Consider the following 11,151-nt stretch of genomic DNA (forward strand, 5'->3'; position numbering starts at 1 on the left):
TGGAAAGAGCACGGGCTTTGGAGTCAGGGCTCATGAGTTCGAATCCCAGCTCTGCCACTTGTCGGCTGTGTGACCGTGGGCGAGTCACTTAACCTCTCTGTGCCTCAGTTCCCTCATCTGTAAAATGGGGATTAAGTCTGTGAGCCCCACGTGGGACGACCTGATTCCCCTATGTCTACCCCAGCGCTTAGAACAGTGCTCTGCACATAGTAAGCGCTTAACAAATACCAACATTATTATTATTATTATTATTACTTGTCTGCTGTGTGGCCTTGGGCAAGTCATTTCATTTCTCTCGGCCTCAGTTACCTCATCTGTAAAATGGGGATTGAGATTGTGAGCCCCATATGGGGCAGGGACTGTGTCTAACCCTATTTGCTTGGATCCGCCCCAGCACTTAGTACAGTACCTGGTACATAGTAAGTGCTTAACAAAGACCACTATTATTATTAAGACATATGAGTTTCATGATTAGAACCAAAGAGCTAATGGAGCCAGTAGGGAGATGGAGTTCCAAGGGCTTAGATGAAGCAGAAGTGCTTTAGTGATGTTATGAAGGCAGATCTAACAATATTTAGTGGCACAATGAATATATGGGTTGAATGAGAGAGATGAGTTGATGATAGCCCCAAGGTTATGGGTTTGGGCAATAGGGAGGATAATAGTGTTGTCTACAGCGATGGGAAAAACAGAGGGAGGAGAATGTTTGAGAGGGAAGTTGAGGTGTTCTGTTTGGGACATGTTAAGTTTGAGGTATCATCAGGACATCCAAGTAGAGATGTTCTAAAGGCAAGAGACTACAGAGGAGAGATGTAAAGGCTAGAGAGGAAGATTTGGAAATCATCCACTCAGAGTTGGTCGTTCAAGCTGTGGGAGCAAAAGTGTTTTCCAAGGGAGTGGGTGTGGATGGAGAATAGAAGGGGACCCAGAACTGAGCTTCGAGGAACTCCCACAGTCAATGGGTGGGAGACAGAGGAGAGGCCCGCTAAAGAATCTGAGAATGAGCATACAGAGAGATGGGAGGAGAACCAGGAAAGGACAGTGTCAGGGAAGCCGAGGTTGGATAATGTTTCTAGTAGGAGGGGGTGGTCCAAAGTGGCGAAGACATCTTAGTGGTCAGGGACGATTTAGATGGAGGATGCAGCAAGAGACCTGAATTTTAGAAGTTAAATGCACTTCTGTTTCTCTGCAAAACTCTTCCATTCGACAGCCTTCAAGCCTTACCCAAAGTCCTAGATGTGGTCATTCAAAATTCCTGTAATTTACTTATTTATATTAATGTCTGTCTCCCCCTCAAAACTGTAAAGATGTTGTGGGCAGGGAATATCTCTGTTTATTGTTGTATTGTACCTTCCCAAGCGCTTAATACAGTGCTCTGCACACAGTCTTCAAATGCTGTCAAGTCATTTACTACCCATAACAACACCATGGACACACCCTTTTGAGAACGTCTCATCTTCTGTCATAAAGTTGTTCTGATATGTGTATCCATGGCGTTTTCTTGGTATAGATACGAAAGTGGTTTACCATTGCCTTCTTCCACGCAGTAGAAACTTGAGCCTCTGCTGTTGTCTTTGATCAGTGTTTGATCACTGGAGAAGCAGTGTGGCTCAGTGAAAAGAGCGTGGACTTCGGAATCAGAGGTCATGGGTTCGACTCCCGGCTCTGCCACTTGTCAGCTGTGTGACTGTGGGCAAGTCACTTAACTTCTCTGTGCCTCAGTTACCTCATCTGTATAAAATGGGGATTATCTGTGAGCCTCACGTGGGACAAACTGATTACCCTGTATCTGCCCCAGCGTTTACAACAGTGCTCTGCACATAGTAAGCGCTTAACAAATACCAACATTATTATCTGCCTTTGACTCTTTCCCACGCCGATGTTACCCGGCACAGGTGAATCGACTGTCTGGCACTTCCGCTTAGACAATTCCATTATGAGTAAACCTATATGACATAATGCTAAGCTTCACCAACATATGCAAACTCTCATGCCACCATAAAGCATGGATTCATAGGAGAGCTGCTACAGTAAGTGCTTAATAAATAAGAATGAATGAATGTTCCCAGATCACTGAATTCACACCTCCAAGATCAATCAACCTCAGGCCTCTGCACAAAGCCAGCATTCAATGAACATTGTTGGTTGATTGAGGAGATGAGCACTGCACCTGTTTCCTACTGGGGCATGCTTCACCGAACACCTGCTATGTGCAGAGCACTGAACTGGGTGCTTGATGTTGGTATTTGTTAAGTGCTTACTATGTGCAGAGCACTGTTCTAAGCGCTGGGGTAGACACAGGGGAATCAGGTTGTCCCACGTGGGGCTCACAGTCTTCATCCTCATTTTACAGATGAGGGAACTGAGGCACAGAGAAGTGAAGTGACTTGCCCACAGTCACACAGCTGAGAAGTGGCAGAGCTGGTATTAGAATCCATCATCGATCCCGCCTACCTCTCCAAGAGCCTCACACAGGCAGGCAGAGCCCAGGCCAGCCCAGCCCCCTCTTCCTGCTGCCGAGCCTGCAGGGACCTTCTGATTGGACGTGGATCTCGCACTCCCTTCCCGCTGACCCGGCTAACCCCACTAAGGCGGCGGGGCCGAGGGGAGGCTGGACTGGGCCGGAGCCCCTGCTGCCTGCAACAGCTGGGACAGAGGCAGGCGGAGCCCAGAGAGGCATCTGAAAGGCCATTCAAGTTCTAAACAACAGGTCTCAGAGGAAAGGAATGTGCACTGAAATAGGGTAAAGCCTGATTCACTCTTTGGTTCTTGCTTCTGCAGCACCCATCTCCAGCTCCTGCCGGAAGAAAGAGCCACAGAACAACTCTCATCCACTCAGGAAACTATGGGAGAGAGGACCAGCCTCCTTCTGGGTCCTTGGAGGGCATGGTCTCTGCCAGCTTTTTGAATCCCTTCTCACCTCCTTGTCTATCGGTGCATCTCTGGGTCACACACAGTCCTGGGACCAGAGCCCAGCCACAGCAGTCAGCTTGACTTTGGCCTGGTTGAGCCCTGGGCTCTCCACAAGCAAACTGATCCAAAGCTCCACCCTCCACTGAATCTCTGGGAGAGGGTTCTTTCTCCCAGACTGGACTCCGGGGAATCAGTCTGAGCCCAGGGCCGGGCACAGAAAGACAAAGAGTTTTCCCATGATGCTGATTTCCCCTTGGGAAGATGTGAAATCAGTTCTCCCACTTGCTTCCAGGTGCCCCGGGCCCTCCACCCACAGGACAGCTAGAGTAGCGGGGATGCTGCCCACCTGTCACGCTTAGGAGTGGTCTGATGTACACCTTCACTAAGGTGGCCAGTCGTGACATCAAGAATACTGGTCAGCACATAGCCGCCTTCAGGCCCGCAATACAGATGATGACAATGGTGGGGGACTGGGAGAGGTGATGGGCCTCCCAGCTAGAACAGATGGGCTAGGTCCTGAGACAGGCCCAGACAGGGAAAGGTTGGACTGTCCCAATTAAAGTGGGGCCAATGGCCACCTCAACCTCCCCCCCACCGGCCTTGACCTGAGGACTGCTGAAAGCTGGCTGGCTCTGTGCCTGCCATTGGCCCTAGCCACTCCAGTCTTCCCTGAAAACCCAGGAGAGAGATTGAGTAGGGGGACGGGGCCATCTCTCCCCACATTTTTCCAGAACCGCCAAGGGCTGTGGAGAGCGCATCAGTCCCAGCAAGTCCACGTGAAGGCTCTGCACACAGTAAGCACTGAGTAAATATCATCGATTGATTGAGCAGCTCCCCGGGCTCACCCCGGTGACAGTCCAGTGGTGCTCTGTTCATCTCCCCGAGATTTATCAGTTCCGTGGCACCTTGGAAATACACTGGGTGATCCCTAGTGTGCCCACCCCCACCCCGCTAACTGCAGAAACGTGAGAAATTTAACAAAGAAGCAGCGTGACATAGCGGCTACAGCACAGGCCACTTGTCTGCTGTGTGATCTTGGGCAAGCCACTTAACTTCTCTGTGCCTCACTTACCTCATCTGTAAAATGGAGATTAAGACTGTGAGCCCAGTGTGGGACAACCTGGTTGCCTTGTATTTACTCCAGTGCTTAGAACAGTGCTTAGCACATAGCAAGCACTTAACAAATATCATTATTATTATTATCATTATCAATAATTCATAGGGACCTGGGTTCTAATCGTGACTTTGCCACTTGCCTGCAGCGCAGTCTTGGGCAAGACATTTCACTTCTCTGTGGCTCAGCTACTTCATCTGTAAAATGAGGATTACGAGTGTGAGCTCCACGTAGGGCATGGACTGTGTGCAAGTTTATATCTACCCCAGCACTTAGTCCAAGACCCCTGCTGAGCAGCAGCTGGAAGGTCCAAGAGCAGGATTTATGGGTAGGCCAGAGTCTGTCCAGCCAGGCAAATGTTTCACCCAGCCTATGTGCTTGGCTCCTCCACTGTCAATTTATGCACTGGGCTTCACTCTGGTCTCTCTCACTATCAGCCCCTTGCCTTGCTCACACCATTCCTCCCTCCTCCTGCCTGACACACCTTTATACCTGACAGACCTCCACTCTCCCCAGCTTTGAAACTTCCCTAAAATCACATCTCCTCCAGGAAGCCTTCCCTGACTAACCTCTCATCTCCTCCCCCTATTGCCTCTCCCTTCTCTATCCTCTATGCACTTGGGTCTGTATCCACTAAGCAGTGTGGTACTTACCACACCATAGCATTTATGTCTAAAGTCTTATACTCTTCTGCCTCCCCTATCTGAAATTTATTTGATCCGTTTCCTCCACGTATGGTAAGCTCCTTGAAGGCAGAGATACACAGATACCTACACACACACCCAGTCCCAGCCCCAACCCCAGGCACACACTCACAGGTAGGGACAGGCACACACATATAGTCAGAGAACCTGGAACACACAGTCCAATAGACTGGCATACAATGCGATGGAGACACAGGCACACACAAACCCACACACAGTGAAAGAGATACAATCTCTCTCACACACACACACACACTCACACAGAGGGAAAGAGAAACAGGTACACACATACACATGCATGCACACACACAAGCAGCATGGCATCGTGGATAGCCCATGGGCCTAGGAATCAGAAGGTCATGGCTTCTAACCCCAGTTCTGCCATTTGTCTGCTGTGTGAACTTGGGTAAGTCACTTCACTTCCCTGGGCCTCAGTTACCGAATCTGTAAATGGGAATTGAGACTGTGAGCCCTATGTGGGACGGGGACTGTGTCCAATTTGGTTTGCTTGTATCCACCCCAGAGCTTAGTACAGTGCCTGTCACTTAGTAAGTGCTTAACAAATACCATCTAGAGTCAGAGAGATAAAGGGACACACACACACACACACACACTCAGAGAGAGTGGAACACGTGGCTCCGTGGTGTAATGGATAGTGCATTGGACTTCCAGTATGGAGGAAGCCATTCAAAGTTTTGGGTTCAAAGCCCATCACACTCACTGTTTCTTTTTCTTTTAGACTGTGAGCCCATTGTTGGACAGGAATTGTCTCTATCTGTTGCCGAATTGTACACTCCAAGAGCTTAGTACAGTGCTCGGCACACAATCTGCATATGATTGAATGAATAGTTAGAGACACTGGCGCACAGACTCAAGCACATGCACACACAGTCTGAGAGACACAGCCCAACACACATATGTTCAGAGAGACAGACTCACAGAGAGAAAGACCCAGACAGTCACTCAAAGGCACAAACACCCCCACTGGCCTCCAGCCTCTGACCCGCCCACAGGCTCATGAACTTACAGCTATTTTGAGACCAACTGAGTGGCCCTTGAGACCCCGAGCCAGAGCAGATATCTCAAGAGAAGGCCAGAATGGCCCCTGGGTGAGGGCCCTGATCTGGGCTGACCCTCCTCCACAGCTGGGGGAAGGGGAAAGGATGGGGCAAGGAAGACGGCAGGGTGGTCTTGCTACTCCCCACCCCCAGCTCAGTCTCTGTGCCCGCCAGACAGCCATAAGGGGAAGCCCTTGTCCTGTGGCTCGCAGCCCAAGCGAGATCCCCCTGGGGCCACACATTCTTTACTAGATTTCCTCACCGAGGCCTCGGGCCGGTGTGGGGGAGGGGCACTGGCCGGGTAGAGCTGAGTGGCACGGCAGCCACCCTGGGCCTGCTGGGCTCTGCACTCCGTTCTCTCTGGGCCCAGGAATCAGGTCGAATACCACGAACAGACCAGAGCAGGTTACGGGGACAGAGAGCGCAATATTTGCTCTGGAGAATAGGTGACACCACATGTTTCTCGCCTTTTGATTGGAGCCTAAAAGGCACCAGTGACAACCATGGATTTCATAGTTTCAACTTCCCAAACAGAGAACTGCTGGGGCCTGATCTGATCCTAAAATCTCCCCTTTGCCCAGCCTTGCTGACCCATCCCTTTGGACCCAACACTCCAACCTCCTCCCGCTCCCCGGCCATGCTCACAATCCCATCCGGCCTGACCCTTGAATCTCCCCCTGGCCCTGTTGACCCATCCTCCCAGCTTGAAACCCCAGTAACCTGCTCTCCATCCCCTGAGCAGATGTCCTTGAGATCATCCCCCTAGGTGACCACAAGTCCTCTATTCCCCTACCCAATTCCATCTGGTTTCCGGGGTTGAAGTGGGCGAATAAGCCAGGGGAGGGTTCCAGTGAAATCTCTCGGGAGACCTGGCATATATTTTGGGGCTGCATGTACTAGGCAGGAAGGAGGCTGGTTACAGTGGTGTCCACACTGACTGAATCTCCCTCCCAAAATCCCCGAAGGACTTCGGGCCCTCCTTGGTGCCAAAGTGAGGGGGACGTCCCCACATTCTCCAGTGCCTTCATTTCACGGCCACTTCCCCCATCAGAACACACCCTGCCTCCTCTCAGATCTTCCTTCCTCCTGTCTCTCCCCACTCCAGTCTATTCTTCATTCCGCTGCCCGGATCATCTTCCTGCAGAAACGCTCTGAGCATATCACTCCCCTCCTCAAAAACCTCCATTGGATGCCTATCAACTTTCGCACGAAACAAAAACTCCTCACTCTTTGCTTCAAAGCTCTCCATCACCTTGCCCCCTCCTACCTCATCTCCCTTCTATCTTTCTACTGCCCACCTCATACACTCCGCTCCTCTGTTACTCACCTGCTCACTGTCCCCCGTTCACGCCTATCCGGCCGTCGACCCTTGGCCCACGTCCTATCGCTGTCCTGGAATGCCCTCCCTCTTCACATCTGCCAAACTAACTCTCTTCCCCTCTTCAAAGCTCTACTGGAGGAGGCCTTCCCAGACTGAGTACCCCCTTTCCCTTTGCTCCCTCTCTCCTCTCCCCCCCACCCTCTGCTCTTCCCCCTTCCCTTCCCCTCAGCACTGTGATCATTTGTATATATTATTTATTACCTTATTCATTTTGTTAATGAGGTGTATATCTCCTTGATTCCATTTATCTTGATGATGTTGTCTTGTTTTTGTTTTATTCTGCTTGTTTTGTTTTGCTTTGCTGTTTGTCTCTCCCGTTTAAGCTGTTTGTCTCTCTTGTTTAGACTGTGAGCCCATCACTGGCTCACAGTCTGTTGATGAATTGTATATTCCAAGTGCTTAGTAGAGTGTTCTGCATATAGTAAGCGCTCAATAAATACTATTGAATGAATGAATGAATGAACCTGCCGGCCTTTGAGTGATGCGACCTCGGCACCGTTTCCGAGGGAGGCAGTCCCCAGATCAGACCCGCATCCGCTCGGCTCTCAGCCACCGTCCCAACCCACCGTGCCCATTTGGCTGCCCAGATTCCGGACCAGTGCTCTGATTCCAGTAATATCATTTTCCCTTGTAAGTTCTCCTGGCATAGGAGCGTGGGGAGGGATGGAAGGTAGGGATGCAGAGGGCAAGGGCAGAGGATGGGCCTCTCTTTCCTGATGGTGCTTTCTGGAAAAGTCTTCTGTTTACCCATCCCCCTCACCATTGTCTGCCCTGATACCCGGAGTCTCCGTGAGGGGTTGGGGGAGGCAAGAGATCAGGCCCAGGTCCAACTTTTCTTTCTCAGCTTTAGGGCAGACACAGCCAGCAATGATCCAAAGCGGGGGACGGAAGGGAAGACAAGGATGCAGAAAGGAGATTCAGCCAAAATGGTCCAATTCCTGGAGACACAGATCTGGGTGAGAGGCAGCCAGTTAACAGGGCAGAGAGGGGACCAGGATAGCAATGAGAGCCTGGAGACCCTCACCTGCTCTTCCCCTTTGGTCTGCCAGTGGAGGGGGTCAGAATCGGGTGCCCCGAGGGAGAGTGGGGGCCATCTCAAGGGATGGTAGGCCAGGCGGAGGACCCCAGCTTCTGGCCCTCTCCAGCCCTTTCATTCATTCATTCATTCATTCATTCATTCATTCAATAGTATTTATTGAGTGCTTACTATGTGCAGAGCACTGTACTAAGCGCTTGGAATGAACAAGTCGGCAACAGGTAGAGACAGTCCCTGCCATTTGACGGGCTTACAGTCTAATCGGGGGAGACGGACAGACAAGAACAATGGCAATAAAGCCCTGGGGGGTGGGGTTCTAACCAGTCTGCTCAAAAAGCTGTGGGGTCAAAGCAGGTAATGCAGCCCAACATTCCAGTCTTAGTGTTGGGAGGTGGGGGAGAAGAGGGTTGAACTGAGCAGATGAGGAGCAGTATGACCTAGTGCAAAGAATACAGGCCTGGGAGTCAGAGGACATGGATTCTAATCTCAGCTCTGCCATTTGCCTGCTGAGTGGCCTTAGGCAAGTCACTTCAAGCCTCAGTGTATCAGTTTCCTCATCTTTAAAATGGGGATGACATACCTGTTCGACTGAGGTGTGTCTCCAACCTGCTAATACTGTTTCTCCCCCAAGGTTCAGTACAGTGTTAGGCATGGAATAATTGCTAACAGATACAATTATAATTATCAATACTAAGCGCTAATATTGTTATTAATAACTGCCTCCTGTCTCCCCCCACCCCAGACTCCAGTCCAAACTTCACTCTGCTGCCCAGATCGTTTATCTAGAAAAAGTTCAGTCCATGTCTCCCCATTCCTCAAGACCCTCCAGTGGCTGCCCATTCACCTCTCATCAGACAGAAACTCCTTACCATTGTCTTTAAAGCACTCAATCCCCTTTCCCCTCCAACCTCATCTCCCTGATTTCCTACTACAAACCCATTCTGCACCCGTCTGTCTTTGAAAACCAGCGTCCATCTCTCCTGTCTCCCTGAGGACCCCTTGCCCGTGTCTTGCTTCTTACCCTGAAATCTTTCCCTCTCCATCTGCACCAGGCCACCACGCTCCTCTCCTTCAAAGTCTTATTAAGGTCACATCTCCTCCAACAGGCCTTCTCCGAATAAGCCCTCTTTTCCCCGACTCCCTCTCCTTTCTGAATCGCCTCTGCACTTGGGACTGAACACTTCAAGCATTTATTATTCACCTCACCCTCGGCCCCACAGCACTAATGGACATAGCTGTAATTTATTTATTTTTATTAATATCTCTTGCCCTCTAAACAGTAAGCTTCCTGTGGGCAGGGAATGTGCCTATCTACTCTGTCGTAGTGTATTCTCCCAAGTGCTTAGTACAGTACTTTCCACACTGTAAGCGTTCAATAAAGACCACTGATTGATTACTAATCGGTTCCACTGTGCCCCTCAGAAGGCAGCACCCCGGGCTTCAGTCCCAAACGGGATTAGACCCTCGAAACTCCTCCAAATCCCCCCCTCTGCCCCGCACACACACGGTGGGGCAGCGATTCCTCTGTGGTCAGGTGCTAGGAGTAGGACAGTGCCAGGGGGCCAGGAACCGGCTGGGGTCTGGAGACGGCGGGTGTCTTGTTCCAGGGCTGGGAGCCTGCCGACCAGGGGCCAGGACCCTGGGGCAGGGGATCAGGAAACTTCCCGAGAAGCATCGTGGCTTAGTGCAAGAGCCGGGTCTTGGGAGTCAGTGGACGTGGGTTTTAATCCCGGCTCCGCGGCTTGTCGGCTTTGTGACTTTGGACAAACCTCTTCCCTTCTCTGTGCCTCACTTACCTCATCTGGAAAATGGGGATGAAGACTGCGAGCCCCACGTGGGCCCACCTGATGACCCTGGATCTCCCCCAGCGCTTAGAACAGCGCTTGGCACATAGTAAGCGCTTGACAGTACCCAGAATTAACATTAGTATTACGATTATTATTCCTCCAAGCCTTCCCCGGACGGCTGCCGTGGCCGGAGGGGGCAGAGGAGCCGGCGGGGCGGTGGTGGAATGGGCAGCGGCGGGGCGAGACCCTGCCCCTCGCCAGTGGCTCGGTTAACGGTCCGGACCCGGGAAAGGGAGTTTCCCAGCTCCGGGAGGGGGAATTCATTCAATCGTATTTATTGAGCGCTTACTACGTGCAGAGCGCTGTACTGAGCGCTTGGAATGTACAATGGGCAAGCCGGGAGTCCGGGGGCGCCGGGGTCCGGTCGGCGGGCCCCCCAGGGCGGCGGCGCTGACCCCCGGGCCCCTCTCCCTCTCGGGCCCTGCCCCCGGCCCGGCCCGGCCCGGCCCCCCCAGCCCTCGGTCCGTCCGGCTCCAGCTCCAGCCCCACGACCCCTCAGCCCCCCCTCCCCGCCCCCCACGCCCCTTCAGCCTCCTGACTCCGGCCCCTCGCCCCCCTCGGCTCCGGCCGGGACGGGGTCCGCCTGATGTCCGTGCGGACACTTACCGGCTGCGCAGCGAAGCTCCAGTGTCCGGCGGCGGCGGCCAGCCCGGAGGCGGTGCAGTGTCCGGTCCGCAGGCCCCGTCCGGTCCCCTCCGGCCCCGTCCGGCCCCCGCGCTCCGGCCCCCGCGCTCCGGACGGTCCCCGCACCGAGAGCGGAGGCTGCCGCGGGTGGGGGGACGGACAGGAGGGGGCGGGGTGAGCAGGGAGGCCCCCGGAGCCCCGGCCTCAACCTCCCTCCCCTCCACCCCTGCCCGACCCCCCTACTCCACCCCCGACCCCCGACCCCCGACCCCCGGGGCCCCGCTTTTCGGCCCGTCCCGCAGCCTCCTGCGGGAGGGAGGCTCGGGGTGTGAGTTGGGCGGGGGGGTTTCCAAGTTTCACTCCGCACCGCCCGTCGCCCTCCCCCAGTCTTGCCCGTCGCCCCCGCCTCTGCTCCTCGTCCTCTCCCTTCTCCTCCCCTTTTCTTCCCCCTCCCCTTCTCTCTCCCCGACCCTC

The 11,151-nt window shown here is 53.1% G+C and overlaps 1 protein-coding gene across 6 annotated transcripts in view; it reads right to left on the reverse strand.

The window, feature by feature from the left end:
* The window catches only part of GULP1 (GULP PTB domain containing engulfment adaptor 1), a 103,017-nt gene extending 92,128 nt beyond the window's left edge, over positions 1–10,889 (reverse strand). The window contains exon 1 of one of the 6 annotated variants that reach the window (XM_039912504.1): positions 10,660–10,889. The gene's annotated coding sequence lies outside the window, so the exon portion shown is untranslated. The remainder of the gene's footprint in view (positions 1–10,659) is intronic. The other 5 variants (XM_029069051.2, XM_029069052.2, XM_029069049.2 and 2 more) reach the window with 5 other exon arrangements.
* Between the last annotated feature and the right edge of the window lie 262 nt (positions 10,890–11,151).

The sequence above is a fragment of the Ornithorhynchus anatinus genome, chromosome 7, assembly GCF_004115215.2.
Source record: "Ornithorhynchus anatinus isolate Pmale09 chromosome 7, mOrnAna1.pri.v4, whole genome shotgun sequence".
Taxonomy (NCBI): domain Eukaryota; kingdom Metazoa; phylum Chordata; class Mammalia; order Monotremata; family Ornithorhynchidae; genus Ornithorhynchus; species Ornithorhynchus anatinus.